Source organism: Mesocricetus auratus, unplaced genomic scaffold (genome assembly GCF_017639785.1).
Source record: "Mesocricetus auratus isolate SY011 unplaced genomic scaffold, BCM_Maur_2.0 Super-Scaffold_100676, whole genome shotgun sequence".
Lineage (NCBI taxonomy): Eukaryota > Metazoa > Chordata > Mammalia > Rodentia > Cricetidae > Mesocricetus > Mesocricetus auratus.
The window spans coordinates 121,649,286-121,666,140 of NW_024429266.1; the positions used below are offsets into that span (position 1 = coordinate 121,649,286).

Sequence of the window (16,855 nt, forward strand, 5' to 3'; positions counted from 1 at the left end):
TCCATTGAAACCCCATTTTACTTATTTATTCATTTATTGGTTTGGGTGTTTGAATTCTAGAATTTTACAAAGTACAAAAAAGAAAGGAAGGAAGGAAGGGAGGGAACGGAAGAAAGGAAGGAAGGAAGAGAAAGAAAAAAGAAAGAGGAAGGAAGGAAGGGAAAGAAAGGAAGGAAGAGGAAAGGCAGCAGGACCACTGTCATCACAATCAGGGCCAAGGGATTTCATGGCTAAGGGATAACAGTTCTTGTACCAGTGATTCTTGTGTCTTGAGATGCTTCAAAAGACAAAGAAGTTCAAGTTTCATGGAAGAGGACCAGGCTTGGGCTTGTGTGATTTTACCAAACTCCTTAGAGCTTGAATAGGGATCAGTGTCTGATCTCTATCAAATCCCTCCTTTGATACCCATGGATGTGAGAGACCTGCAGGAATGCAGTAGAAATGATGGCATTTGTGCCCACTCAGGTACATACTCAAAATCTATATATTCATCCAGGTCCTCGGTGACCCATGTACACAGTAACATTGACAAGCACTGACCCTCAAGCTGTGTGCTCACTGGAATCTCATGGGTGGCGAACTAATGTAATTGACAGTTCTGTCGCTTGCACCTTGGGATTTAAATATACATACACACATACGTATGTATGTATATTAATTGTTTTTTGTTTATTTGTTTTATCAATGGAGGAATGTGTGCATGGCATGGCAAATGTGGAGGTCAGAGAACAAATTTTGAAGGTCAGTTTTTCTTGTACCATGTAGGTCATGGGATTGAACAAAGGATGTGATCATTGATCAGTGACACAAGTACCTTATCTGCTGAGCTGTCTCACTGGCCCCCTATTGAACATTTCTTTTCATATGCTTTTGGCTATTTTTTTATTGTCTGAGAAATTTGTACTTGGGTCTTTGCCCTCTTTTGATGTAGTTACTTTGTCTTAATGCTATTAAGTTCCTTATACGTTAATCCCTTGTCAGATGAATACTTTACAAATAGTTTCTATTTTCTAGGTTTTCTTTTTACTTTGTTGATTATTTCCTTTCCCGTGCAGGTGTTAGTTTGATAAAGCCTCACTTGACACCTTTGCCTGAACTTTAGGAGTCATAGACCTCTCCAAATTCTTTGCCTAGATCAATTTCTTGAAGTATTCCCCTGTGTTTTCCTATGGTAGTATCAGAGTTTCTTGTTTGATATTTAAGATTTTGATCCATTTTGAGCTGGGTTTATGTAGTTTCTAGTTAAGTCCTGCTATGTACAGATATTTAGTTTCCCCAGCACCATTTATTGAAGAGAGAGTGCTTTGCTCTATGGAAACTCTAGCTGCCTTCATGAAATGTCCCCAGTTTGGGGCTGACCATGTAGTTAGCTCAGTTATAGAGTTCTTATCTAACACAAAGCCCTAGGTTTGTCCTCCGGCACCATATAAACTGGGAGTAGTAACAATGTATGAAATTCCCGCACTAGAGGAGAGGAAGCAGGAGGATCAGAAGTTCAAGGTCATCCTCAGATATATAGCTAGTTGGAGACCATCATGGCATCCATGAGATCCTATCTTGGGGGGAAAAATGACATGTGTGTAGACTTGTGGGTTTATTTCTGAGTTCTCTATCTTGTTCCATTGGTTTGTGCTTTTCCAAGTATTCTGCCTGGTTACTGTCTCTTTACTCCGAGATTTTTAAAATTACTCCAGACTATTTAAAATTCTGGTTCAGTTAAAAGAACATGATAGAAAACAATGTCTCTTTTCCTCTACAAATTTCATAAGTTATATTTGTAGATATATTTGTTTCAATGGTAGTATTTAAATTGGGTAGAGGAGTTTATGTGGAGATAAGTTTGAAACCAAGTCCCAAGTTGCTGCAATATGTTCCAGTTAAATACGAAGCATGGTTGTGAATTCCACGAAAACAGGAAGATGGGCTAACTCTGAACAATGCTGGTCGTTCACTGAAGGTACTGCCAGTTCTGAATGTGGGCTTTGCTTTCTCAAAGCTGCTTCCTCCTTGGCCAGAAGCTCTTTGCTTTTTCCTGAAGCACATCCACTAGCAGGGACACAAAAGGAAATGTCTAAAGAATCCCTGTAGTTCTATTTTCTTCAACTTCCATAGGCAGGAAACTTGACAACCTTCTCACTTCTCTGATGTATAATCACCAAAGATGTTTCCATTTGATTTCTTTGAAAAATATTGAAAAGTCCTCACAAAACACCAGGAGGGTACAATGTACCACTTCATCAACATGCACATTACCCCACTGGGTATCTGAATTCGTGACTCTCCAAAGGTTTATTTGGTACAAAAAAAAAATTCTAATCTTAAACATTAAAAGATACTTATTCCAATTACATTTCTAGTTACAGTTTCTTTTCTTGTTTGAAAGAGTATAGATCAAAACTTTCAACTTATCTTCTATAAGCACACTGATTGCAATTCAGTTGCTATTTAAAAAGAACCAAAAATACAAATATCCCATAGATGCACACTTATTTTAAAAACTGTATCTCTTCTACTTTCATAAACATAATCCTATATTTTGTGTGTGATCAATAGTCACATCATTCTTCCTCTATACTGTTCAAGGGGAACTAGTGTCTGCTACGAATATTCTTTCCTGACTTAAGAGAGAAAAGGCTTACTTTGCTCATAGTTCCAGGCTACTGTCCATAATGGCAGGGGATCCCAGCCATTGGGAGCCAGCAAACGCTGGTCCCATTATGTCCCGAGTCACAAGAACCATGGGTGTATGCAAACTGAAGCTCAGCACGCCTTCTCCACTCTTAACACTGTCCACACTCCCCACCCCTGCCTTGGAAACGGCACTGCCCACAGTGTGTAGGTTTTCCCACCTGGGCTGAAGTAATCAAGACATTCCCAGAGCCCTATCTCCTGTTAATATCAGTCAGCACTGACTGTCACAGCTGTCACTCTTGACAGCAGGCCACACACCTTAGAGTTGTTCAGGTGCCCCAGATTACCGCTTCTTTCATGGTAAATTGAAGGAAGGAGGAGCTTTTTGCTGTGGCAAGTACAGCAAGGGCAATTCTCCACTGAGCAGGCAGATTTAGGTTATATAATCTTTTCCTCTTTTACATGTAGTTCTTCTCTTAAAGTATCTGATTTTAATCATATGCATGACCAATTATGCACAGGCACAAAATGAAGACTCAGTTTACCATGTAACCCGAACTATTTCTTACCAGATTGGACGCCTACCCTTGTACCTGGATATAACAAGTGGGATTAAATAGAAACTGGCTACATTTGATGATTGGCAGGGGGAGGAGAAACTTAGTCCATGGTTTGGAGTCAGGAGTATGTGCAGCTTTATGTATCTGGAGGTCCAATATTGCTGACAGGTTACCAAGCAAATTGTGTGCATAGTACATGCAGGGGAGGGTCTTTGGTTGCCAAGTGCATTACAAGAAGATTGTGTGCATAGACCAAATCAAGCGGAGTCCCTGCTTGCCATCATTTACCTGCTCAGCCCACATTTTGAACTTTTAATACTTAGTCTCACTTCCTTTCCTTTGGTGACTTATAAATCATTGCTTGTTGTAGGTCTCGAAAGTCACTCTGTCGTATTTTACTTTAATTTTAGAGGTGTTTACAGTTTAGGTAATCAGATAGGTCATAAAATTTTCCAATTCATTCAACAAGTATATCCTGAGCTCAATGAAGGACCAGGTGTAATGTTAAGGCAAAGGCACAAAAATCTCTATTCTTTTCTAATTTGCAATATCGAAGCAGTATTTTATGTATAACAAGTAAGTTTCAGGCATGAGTCTTCATCATGTAATAGAGACATTTATTCAGAACAATTAAAATATTTGTATTTACCTTTCCTTAGCCTTTAGCATTATCATATTATCCATCATTGAGTCACCAGACTTCCTGCCTGTTGATGCTTTTGTAGATGTCACCTTTCAACATCACTGTAAAAGGCAAATGGTGCCACATAAGTCACTATCAGGTAGTGTAAATGGGACCATATGCTAGGCTCTTTAATAACTGAATTCTCAGTGTGCTGGAGCAGTAGTGGATTTGAACAAATGCCTTTCTGCTGAAAATAAAATAATCCTGCCATGATCCCATAACATATATTATTATATTTAAACTTTTCTAATTCTTTAAATGAATATTTTTGTGAGCTATCTAAAAACCTTATTTTAATGTTTACAAGGATTCTGGTTTGTTTACTTTTAGATTAATTTACTGTGTTTCATGTATATGAGTGTTTTGTCTGCATGCATATTCACTATGTGTGTGCCGGGTACCCACTGAGGTCAAGAGGGCATCAGATCCCTTGGAACTGGAATTATAAATGGTTGTAAGCCACCATGTAGGTACTGGGAATGCAACCCAGGTCCTTGCCATTCCTCCAGCCCTTTTTACAAAGATTTAAGAGCTGAATGTTGAAGCTTAACAATCTTGTTGCCTTGCAAGCAACACTCTGGCAGATGAAGAAAACTGCTAAACCCAATTTGAACTTTCTAGAACAAGAAAGTCTAACTGATGCTAATGTCCTCATCCCATGAGACAAGCCAATACATAGGCTCAAACAACATATTTAAGAAAAATTGTGATGAAATGGTGGCAACAGCCAAAGGTGTATGAAGAAGAAAGCAAATTTTATGCTAGACATGAACGGGAATAAACGTACATGTAGAAGACGGTCACATTTCAGTGAAAGGTTTTCTTTGGTCCATCTTTGGAACTTTGATATGCTTCTGCCTGTGGTGGCAATGGTCACATCTTCCTCTACAATCCTAGTCTACAGTCTTAGAGAACAAAGACTCAGAATTTTCAGCTTCATGTCACAAAAGACTTGAGTATTTTCTAGGGCTTAAATAGTCCCCTATTAGCCTTGTGATTATCTAGTCCAGAACTTTTACATTTTGTCTTGTTAATAGTAACTTTTCAATATCTTGTGCATTTATCATTATTTAATTTTCTATCTCTCATCTGGGTTAAAGAGTCAAAGCAAAACATTCATTCTGTCCTCATTTATTCAATATATATCTCCTAAGTCCCATCTTGTGAGAGACTCTTAGACTATTGAAGAATTAAAAAGCAACAACTAATACTGAGCACTTAAAATGTTTTTTTGGGGAGGATGGAGGTGGGACTGGAACCCTCTTCTGGCATCTATGGGCATATACTATTCACCTGTGCACGCATTTTTTTAAAGATTTATTCATTTACATGTTTGAGCGTTTTGCTCACAGGTATGCCTAGTGCTCATAGAGGCCAGAAGGGGGCATTGGATTCCCTGAAACTGGGGTTAACAGATGGTTGTGAGCCACCATGTGGGTGCTGAAAACTAGACCTGGATCATCTGCAAGAATAAGTGCTCTTAACTGCTGAGTCCTTTCTCCAGCACAGTTTTATTTATTTATTTACTTAATCTGTATGAGTATTTTATCTTTATGCATGTGAATGTACCATGAGCAGGTTTAGTGCCCATAGAATCCAGATGCTGTTTTGGTGGTTTGAATGAAAATGGCTCCCACAGACAGGCTCATGGAGAGTGGCACTATTAGGAGTTGTGGCCTTATTGGAGTAGGTTTGGCTTTGGGGGAAGAAATGTGTTACTTTGGGTGGACTTTGAGGTTTCAGATGCTCAAGCCAGGCCCAGTGTTACTCTCTTCCTGCTGCCTGCCCATCCAGATGTAGAACTCTCAGCTCCTTCTCCAGCACCATGTTTGCCTTCATGCCCCCATGCTTTCCACCATGGCAGTAATGGACTAAACCTCTAAAACTAAACTATAATCCAGCCCCAATCAAATGCTTCCTTTATAAGAGTTGCCATGGTCATAATGTCTTTCTACAGCAATAGAAATTCTAACCCATTGGTGTTAGATCCCCTGGAACTGCAGTTACAGAGGGTTGTGAGTAACTGTGTGGGTGCTCAGAACTGAACCTGGGTCCTCTTCAATGACAGCAATTGTTCTTAACCACCAAATCACTTTTCCAGACCTGCTTTAAATTAAAAAAGAAAGCATGTATGCATATACAAATGCTTTGAGATTTGCTAAATGTACATGTATTTAATCATTTGACAACCCAAGACAGCACTGTGAACCTGACGTTATAGATGACATACAGGCATGGAGAAGCTATAATCATTGATGAAACAGAATGCAAAATGCTTGAACTGAAACATACAGTCAGCAAAAGTAAAGCTGGAAACCCTTGATATTGTAGACCATATCATGCTGAGTATCTTGAATTAAACTGTACATAACTAAAAGACAAAAAATCAAATGAATAAATACTGTGTTGCCCTTAAGCCTAAAATTCTAGTTTCCTAATGTTTTTGCTCTCTGTGTAAGTCTAGCAAGTTTTAGTCTTCACATCTAAGGGATTGTCTAATGATGTTTTACTCACCAGTTAACTCATCATTTCCAAGCGCCTTAGAGTGTGCTGGGAAGTTACAAAAGATCAGTATTTCCTTAGTTAGTGGGAACACCTGTTCCCCCTCTATGTTTGGAGATGCTTTGCAGCTTCATTTGGACTCAGCATAGCATAGTTCATTCTTTGCTAAGTGTCAGTGAGGAGAGTTATGTCGGCAGAATTTGGGAGAATCTCTCTGTAGGTTTTCTGAGTTTTTTCTTTCCCAGGAATGGAGAAGGATCACATGACACATTCTCCCTCCAGCAATGAAAATTAAACTCTTGTGTAATACTTTGACCAAGAAGTCCAATAGAGACCCGAGAACCAAGACTTTTGATTGTTTTTGAGACAGGGCCTCATTGCATAGTTCTGGCTGGCTAGGAACTCTCAATCATTCTGCCTCAACTTCTCAAGAACTGGGATTACATTATACAGTGCTTTGTCCAACTGGGAACAGAATTTTGTTGGGCTTCCACATAGACATGTTATGCCTATTGAGTCAAATTTCAGAGTTACAGAAGAAAAGTAGGTATTTAGCACAAAATCTGACAATCATTCTATATACAGTGATCCTTCCTTATTAATTACCTGATGATGCCACCTACCAGATGCATATCAACGACGCTGAAACAGGGCTTACTAAGTAAAATGGTCTCAGACAAACCTGCTCTGGTAATGTGTCCCTACCCACTCTAAGGTACTTCCATTTTTAAACTTAAAAATCAAGCCTTTTACAGTATAATGGAAATAAATGGAAATCATACCAATGTGGTAGTACACATCTACAATCTCCATGCTTAGAAGGTGGAGACAGGAAGATGAAGAGTTCAAGGTTCTCTATCTGGGCCAATAACTATCTCGAAATAAATATACATATTAGATAACCAATTAAAACTGAAACAAACAAGTTATAAATATGGTTATCTATATTTCTCAGTGAAGATGAGGAGTTCAAGGTTCTCTATAGTCAGCCTGGGCCAATGACTATCTCAAAATAAATGTACATATTAGATAACCAATTAAAACTGAAACAAGTTATAAATATGGTTAACTATATTTCTCAGTGTCCTATGACTGTATGACACTATTCTTAGAGAGAAGTGAACAAATGGTTACTCATCTCAGATAAAGAGCTGATGACAGACCTAAGCAAAATACCACTAAAGTTGCAATTGGTAAACCACTGAGTTTTGTTGAGTTTATCAAAGGAATATGGATAAGGGGTTACTTACTGGGCAGAAATGACTCAAAGACAGTCATTTCACCAAAATGTCACCCCACATGTGTGATAGCTCATGAAACCTGGGAACCTAGAGAGTTCTGTATAACCTAAAGGCAGTTCAACATGCCAGAGAGCGTCCTTTCATGTTAGTTCAGTTGGTCTGAGCCTCTTCTAGGTGGCTTAGTTTATATTGGAGCCTTCTAAGTTGCTTGGCTGGTCTGTGACTCTTTTGGGTGGTCCGGCTGGTCTGAGAGTGTCTCTCAGCAGTTTTTAATGCTTATATATGCTTCAGGCAGGACCTTGTGTCTAGTTGGTTTCAGAGACTTCCTGAAGCCTATAAGTTGTTTACTTCCTGAGTTTAATGAGCTTTCCTGTAGGTTGGAAGGTTTTATCTACCTTGAGAACATCCTGTCTTTTAATGAGTTTCCTGCTAAGATAGAGGTTTATCTCAGAGGAAATTAATACACATCACTTACTCATTATTTTCTTCAAACTTGTGAGATTTCAATTACAAAACCCCAAATCAATTATTTAATTTTACATGTGGAATTGCTCACTCCCTCTTCCTGTAAATCCTAGGCTGCTCTTGAACTTTTGATCCTTCTGCTTCAGTCTTCTGAAAACCAGTCTCATGTATAAGATGCCAAATTCCATTAAATAACAAACATAACTACAACAAGTAAAAACTCTTTAAACAGCATGGGAACGTGTGACAGTGCTGTACGTCTGTATATGAGGCTGGACATTGAACATGGGCCTTTATATATATTAGGGAAATATTCTATCACTGAACTATATCCCCAGAAATGCTATCTAATGTAAAAGTGTTAATGTGGGTTATTTTAAAACTTCCTGTGATTAATTGTAAATATTCCTAAAGTGAACATTGCTTTTTGTACTTTAGAAACTGTGATTCACCACTGATACTTTTGGAGCTGGCTTAGAAGCTGACTGAGCTAGCATGACTTATTTTGCTTTGACATTCTCTTGTGCTTGTGAGTACAGCAATCGGGCTGTGTTTATGATGTGCAGGCATCACTTGTGCCATGGCAGACCAAAGACTGCAATTTATTCTACATTAGTTATTATTCAAGTCTTATTTTTCTCTATAACAAAATAAATTCTACTGTCGTTTTTGTCTAAATGTTGACCCTCACCCAACAAATTTACCATTTATTTTGGAAATAAGAGCCTTTCAGAATTTTCATTTGCTATACCCTAAAATCATCAAAAGCTGTTGTTTGGTTCTTCCCAAACCCTCACCCTGCCAAGACCGACTTTAATACCTAATGTTCTCAGGATCCCAGGCTCAGAGAGTGCACTCTCTGAGTTCCCAAGGGCAAGAAACCAGTGTTAACTTGCTAGAGTTTCTCTAAACAGAGTCAACTCATCTTCTTGACCTCCTGGTTGATGAAGATTCTTGGAACCATGTGCAAAGGGAAACCCAGAGAAATATGTGCCAGCATACTTGCCTGATGGGGAGATTTGGGGTTATCCTCCCCAGTGCCCAGAAGTGGTGAGAAATTGTATTCTTCTGGGTGTTAGGCATCTCTGCATCCATTTGCCCATATTCATCAGGCTGAATGCAAGGATCCTAGCCAAAGTACTGAATGCTTAGTCACAATCTGACTCAAGGTTTGGCCTCTGAACAGGTGCACTATCTGGCTCAGCCTTGGTGCTGGGAGCAGATGTGCAGAGTACAAAGCCAGCTGAGAGCTGGTAGAAATCAGGCTTTCTCTTCTCCAGGGAGCCCCGGGAGGGATCGGAAGCACAGACAGGGAGCCTCCACCAGTACCTGACAAGCTGCCTCATCATATTTCTGCATGAAACTTTCATCCGGTTTTCCCTGCTACTCAATTTTTTAGTGATACCAAAATGCATGGAAATTTACCTCTAGAATCCAAATGGCCTGAAACTTCTCTGCATTTTCAGTGACACCACCACCTTCTTCCTCCCCGAGGAACAGACATTGTGAGGCATTGTGAGCCTTCCATCTTTCATTTCCTTCATTCTTTCATAGCTTTTAATGTTGCAAGATTTTGAATATAAGACGGTATCTGATTCTCACAGTCAATCTTTGGGACGCTGGGAGAGGTGCTTAGGACTTTACTTCAGGTAACAGGTGTTGATGGAGTTGGCATTATGAGACAGATACCATTCCTGACAAGGGGACAGGCAGAAGGCAAGCAGAAGACAGATGCGGGACATGTAGTACTGGGTCAAGCTGCAGGGGGTGGGTGTAATTGCTAGTGTGTGCCTAGGGTTTGCTCATGGAGTAGGGCAGGCCTCCAGTTACAGCAGTGAATGAGCAGAGTTGATGTGAGTGGGTGGGAATTGAAACTTCCCAGCTAGGGATGGGACAAGGGTATTGGATAGGGGTGGATGGGGCTAGTGGCTTGAATTGAGCCTCCCTATCAGAAGTGGGACACAGAAAGGGACTTGGGAAGGTAGGTGGGACATGTGCTCCTTAGGCATGGGAAAAACTGCTGGTGTGAGTCTAGTAAGTCTCCCTGGATAGGAGCAGTCCTCGAGCGGTGAAGATCTGTGCTCTTTAGGGAAGTCCGTATTAAAGAGACAGAGACAGAGAACGTGGCAAGACGAAGTTGATCTGCAAAACTGGGATTATGTATTAAATAAGGAAAGTATAAAAGTGAATGAAAGAAAGCTGGGTGGGTGGGTGGGTGAGTGGGTGAGTGGGTGGGTGGGTAGGTGGGTGAGTGGGTGGGGCTTACATGTGGCCCTTTACATAGGTGCCAGGGCTGTGACTGCCTCTATGCCATCTTCTCCAGCCTACGGCCCAGACCAGATTTCTACCTCGCAGAATACACATGGCAAGGCTGTGGAAGCCATAAAATATAAAATTTGTGGCAGTTGGGCCTGGTAGTGGTGGCTCATGCCTTTACTTCCAGTACTTGTGAGATAGAGGCGGGTGGATCTCAATGAGTTCAAAGTCAGCCAAGACAGTCCCACAGAGAAACCCTGTCTTGAAAAACCAACCAACCAAACAAACAAAAAATCAACTTGTGGGAATTGGTTCTTTTCTTTCACCATGAGGTTCCCAGGGGCTGAACTCAAGTCTACAGGCTTGGCAGCAAATCCCCTTTGCCCACTGAACCAATCAGCCTGTTCTGTGTTTCTTGATCAAGTGCCTCATGTATTACAGGCTGACCTCAGCCTTGTATAACCCAAGTTGACCTTGAACTGCCTCTATCCCTCAAGTGATGGTATCATCGGTGTGTACCACTACACTCAATTTATGCTGTGTTGGGGATTGAATTTACTTTAGGCAAGCACTCCACCTAGTGAGCTACACCCCTAACCAAGTATGGTCTTTAGTTAAACAGATTATTGTAAAATAACTATAAAATCTCAAATTATAGTTAATGCCAGCTAATAAAGGTAACATGTGTTATCATGTAGAATATTTAAGACACACGCACATACATATATGTGTGTGTAAGTACAGAGGTTATTGTAATAAACAAATTTATAAGAGGATTGATGGGGGAAGTCATGTGTATATGTCAATAAAGCACTGTTGGCCAATAGGGAACCAAGATAGGTGGGACTAGGAGTCCAGGAGGACTCTGGGAAGGAGAAACACAGGAAGTCAAGATGTAATGCCATGGGGTAGGAAGCCCGGAAACTTCTCCGGTAAGAAAAACACTTAGATTAACAATTATGGGGTAAATTACTTAAGTCAGAGCTAGCCAGTAAGAAACAAGCAAGGCCAATAGCTTCATAATTAATATAGCCTCCTGTGTGTCATTTGGGACTGATGGGGCTCTGGAACCAGGCTGGCGGGAAGGCTTCTCTTTACAGAGGATTTTTATTTTTATTGGCTTTATGTAGGCCACACTGGCCCCAAACTCAGGGATCTGTCTGCCTCTGCCTCCTGAGTGCTGGAATTAAAGATGTGTGTCACCACACCTGAGTTATGTGAGGATTTGTAAATGACAGCATTGAGTTATCATACATAAAGAAATTCATTTACAGTATAAATAAGCCAGGCTATTTGAGCATAAGAATTTGAGACCAGCCTAAGGCTAACAAGCCATATTGTAGTAGATAAAATTATAAGGTATCTTAAAGTTCTTATGGACTGTCAGAACTTATATTGCCTGATTCACCTTTAGCCCCTGCCTCCCTCTATTCCTGTTTCTCCTCTACCTTGCCAGCTTCTAGATACCAAGGAGTTTCCTTTCTTGGAGTCTTTGCATTGACAAATTTCTCCCTTTAAGTCACTCACATCTCTGGATTGTTTAATTTTAATACAATAACATAGCAATAAGGACTTTTATTTTTGTGTTCAAGATATTCAGACATAGTATTTCCAGAAATGGAACAGTTGCCCATTCAGATCCACAGGATATTCATTCCTTCATTCAGCCAGCTGCCAACCAAAAATAATGAATACTTTAGGAAAAACTGTATCAGACATGCACAGATACTCTTCCGTTATTACTCTCTCAACAATACAGTGTAACAACTGTTTAAGTAGCCTCGCATTGCATCAGGGGTTATAAGTAATCTGGGGATGATCGAAAGTAGGTAGAGTGTGTACATGGGTTATGTGCAAATTCTGCACTATTTTATATAAAGACATGAGAACCTAGAGATGGAGGTGTCTGTGGGTTGCCAGGAACCAGTCCTCTGTGGATCCTGGGTGGGTGAGTGATGTACTACTTTGTAGTTTCTAGAACGCTGGTTTCTACCTCATTGCTTTGCTATGTATGGTTTACATTCTCAGTCACTTCACAATCCAACGTGGATGTAGAGACTCTGGTCCTCAGGTTTGCATTCTAAACAAGGTGATAGAGGGCAAAGAACATCCCAGGTACCTATGTGATCTTCGCAGTCAGCTTACTACATTTGTCATGAGCTAACACCCAAGCAGCTGGGCATGGCTGTGAGGTATTTTCTTGATTGATTATCTGAAGTGGGGAGAATTAGTCAGTTTAGTCACCCTAAGTCTGGGCCACACCTTCACATGGAAGAAGGAAGCTTTTGCTTTGGGTTTGCACCAAGTTCTTCTAACCTGTTGCTGAGGCATTTTTCACTGTTGTTAGAACCCATTCCTTCATGATTCTGATGTGGACTGAAGACCCGTAGCTCTCTAAGCACCCCAGACACTCCAGCACCAGATCGGAACTACTGAGACTTCCAATCTTGTAAACTGAACAACTCCTTGATTCTTGACCTTTCCACTGGGAGACGGCCATTGATGATTGATTATCCAGATCACAGCTTGTAAACCACTCCAATGTATTCTATTGATTCTGTTCCTTTAAGGGAACTCTGACTAATAACATTATGAAATGCTAGATAAAGGAGTGAACGTGCCAATTGTCTACTGCCTTCATGTATATAAGGCATTATTTTTAGCTAAAGTAGTTTTCTATCAGCTCATTAGTAAAAATGTTGAGTTTGATCTCTGTTTGCACTACCTATCAGCTAGGAAATTCAGACCTCTGGGTTTGGGTAATATAACCCCACCCACCCCTTCTTTTGAAAATAAAGCTAATTGCACAATCCAGTACATAAAAAGGAAACCCTGTCATGATTGACATAAACACTTTGTCGTTTAAGAATTACAAATACATTAACTTCAGAGGAAGTTAGTCAATGAAAACAGAATATTTTTGATGAGTACAAAAGTGTTGTGGAAAGAATTTGTGGATTAAGTTTATAATAAGCCTCTCAAATAAATTGATTACTGCCTTTGTTTTGATACTGAGGATAGTTTGGTTCAGGGGCTAGCAGTCAGGAATGCTTTCGGATCTTTGTATTGTTTTGCTCATTTAATAATTTTATGATTCTCAGGTTGGATAGATATAGAGACACAAACAAAAGTAGTACAAGTTAACATACAGTTTCTAATGTTACACATATGTGTGTTTGTACATATTATGCAATAAAACATGTTAAATATGTTTTTGACATCTTCCTGTAGGTATCAAATAAATATGTGTGTATTTAGAAGACACATATTGCTGCTTATTGGATTAACAATGGCCTTATTCAAACTTAGATCGCTTACATTTTACCTTTGCTCTTTTACTTTTTTGGTGCTGCGGATTGTAACCAGGGCCTCTTGCATGCTACATAGGCTTTGTCCCTGAGCCACACACTTCCATTATTTCAGCGGTTTTAGGTGTACAATCTAATGTCACAAAATACAGACTTTTACTAGGCACGTAGAGTTGTATAACCATTACTATATGTTAGAACAAATGCAATTTTAGAACATTTATTTCCGCTCAAAAAGACTGTCTATTCTTATCTGAAGTCCCTTTTCTGTCCAAGCACTAGACAACTGTAAATGTTTACCTTCCTAAGCATTTCCTAAGTGGAATATCAAAGCCTTTTTACCAGATCTTCATTTGCTCAGCTGGCTTTTGGAGTTTGTCTGCTTTGTAGCATAACTCAGTACTTCTTTATCATTATTATTATTATTACACAGCACTATTCCCCTGTGCAGCTACACCACATTTTATTTATCTGCCTCTGAACTGAGGGACTTTCTGCTTCTTCCCAATTTGGGCCTATTATGAGTAATGCTACTATAGTCATTTGCTTATAGAAATTTCCCATGAACATAATTTCTAACTTCTCTGAGATTTCTAATAGTATCTTTGCTGAATCATGTTAAAATTGCATTCTAATATTTAAAGAAAACCTCAGATTGTATTAGATACCTGTAAGCTGTGTGTGGGTGTTGCAGTTTGATGGGGGGGATGTCCTTTTGTATGCTGTGAATATATGTTTCTCTTACTGGTTGATAAAGCTGTTTAGGCCAGTGGACAGTCAGGATATAGCCTGGCAGGAAGTATAGGCAGGGCTACCAGACTAGGAGAATTCTGGGAAGAGGCATCCAGAGAGTGAGTCAGAAGGGAGATTCCATGTAGCTATCGGAAAGGTAGGTCACTCAGGTATTCTCCACTAAAATAAGACCAGGTGGAGATACACAGATTAATAGAAATGGGTTAATAATTAAGAGAGAACTAGCCAGTAAGAAGCCCGAGCAGTAGGCCAAACATCTTATAATTAATATAAGTCACTGTGTGTTTATTAGGGATTGAAGGGCTGCTGGACCAGGCAGGGCAGAAACTTCATCTACAGCAATTTTTCCGTCCTCTCATGTACCTTGTTATTGTCTGTGTACTTTATTTTAGCCAGTTTAGCGATTATGAAGTAATAGTTCATTGGATTTTCAATTTGTATTTTTCAGTTACTGATGATAAAAGTCTGTGGGAAGTTGTCTTTTCGGGGCTACAGTTGGATCCAGCCGACTAGCCCACGGTTTGTACCTGAGACAGGGAGTGTGGAAAAGAAGGGTTAGCTAAAGGAGTTAAGAGATGAGCGTGAGACACAGGATACATGTCAGGAGGACCATCCAATCCATACTTCATGAACGCTGAACACCTTCGACACTCTTAAGTATCCAACCAAAAGTGGGGACAATGCCGGAAGAGTTCTATTATCATGTACAAGGGGCAAAGAGAAGAGACTTACTTCCCTTAATCCTCCGGGTATTTGGTAGCCACACAAGTCATGGATCACGAAATAGCTGTTTAGATCATTACCCCTTTTCCTTATTTTTTGATATTACATTGTAGCTATTCATTATTTATTCTGTATGAAAATTGTTCTTCTATCTTTTATGCTAAGAAAAAATACAACACTTGTATTTTAATTTAGCTTATACAATGAAGCAAAAGTACATAATATTTATTTATTGTATGTATAAATTATACATTTACACACATATATATGTAAAATACCATTTTTGTTTGATATATGACCTAGTTTGCTTTCTGTTGCAGTGATAAAATACCACAACTGAAAAAAACCTAGAAAAAAGTTTATTTGACTTAAACTTCCAGATAGCAGTCTATCAGTTAGGGATGTCAAGGAATGAACTCAAGTCAGGACCCTAGAGAACTAAAGCATGGAACCTGGAGGTGCTACTCATTGGCTTGTTTTCAGGTTCATATATAGCTATTTTTCTTACACCTTTCAGCATGACCTGTCCAGGGGTGGCACCACCCACATTAGACTAGGTCCTTCCACAACCAACAATCAAGAAAAAGACACAGAGATGTGCCTACTGGCTAGTCTGATGGAGGCATTTTCTCAATTGAGGTTCTCTCTTCTAGGTGACTATTTTGTATCCAATTGACAAAAATCAGCACAATATATGAATATATTTGCTTGTGCGCGCGCGCACACACACACACACACACACACACGGGTTGTTCTCATTTTAGGGGAAATATTATGAATATGGATACAAGTTGTTCATCCTACATTTGATTTGAATATATTCTCCCAGTCTGTGATTTGTATTTTTACTTCAGAATGTTTAACATATATTTTTAAATGATATGTACACAAAGAGTCTGCACAGTTCCTGAAGCCTGTATGCAGTGTCCTGGGATTATTATTCCACAATGTGAAATCTACAAATGACCATTAATTTCACCGACATTTAAGCTTGGCAAAATCATGCACTAGTAGAGCTGGAATGGGCCTAAATGACCTAATGCCCTTCCAACTTCCCTGCATTTTTTAAATGGTTCGATTGTCATTCCTGTACATCCAGTTTTATGGAGCACAGGGAGTGCAACTTAAAATCAAAACAAAATATGGGTATCTCGTTAATTGATGGAGGAAAGACGTGCAGGGGAAAAAATGAGTCATTTCTCATAACACTAGGCCATTTCTTCCGCTGGCTCAAGATAAAAAGAATCAGGTGTCAAAGAGAAGAACTTTGAGCTCTTAAAATAAGTGGGATAATAAAAATTCATTGTAGAAACAACTTGTTTAAAAAAAAGCCAACAGCAGCAAGCAAGAGCTCATGCATTTAGGGGAATGACAATGTCACACCAGCTAAAAGTGACTGCACTCTTATCATCATCCGAAGCCTCCTTTCCATTGAGGATTTGTGGGTGGGTTTCTTCTTAATATCTCTTTAAATTGACGTCTTGGTTTCATTTGAGCAGCTACTGTAAGCCTAAAGAGTAATTCATACTCTCATAAGGGAAACAAAGACGTTATTAAAAATAAAATTGTGAACCAACCACTGTGAAGTTTTATGTTAGTATACCTGTAAGTGTAAAAATAAGACCATATGCTGAAAAGCTTTTTATTTGAAATGAATGTAACTGATAATCCTTTACCTAGATTTTCTAAGAAAATTAAGAAGACAGAAAATGCGAAAATGCAAAATCAAAA

General features: G+C 39.4%; 1 protein-coding gene across 2 annotated transcripts in view; it reads left to right on the forward strand.

The window, feature by feature from the left end:
- Nucleotides 1-16,855, forward strand: part of LOC101828289 (broad substrate specificity ATP-binding cassette transporter ABCG2) — a 102,055-nt gene that overhangs the window by 18,180 nt on the left and 67,020 nt on the right. The gene's annotated exons all lie outside the window — the stretch shown is intronic.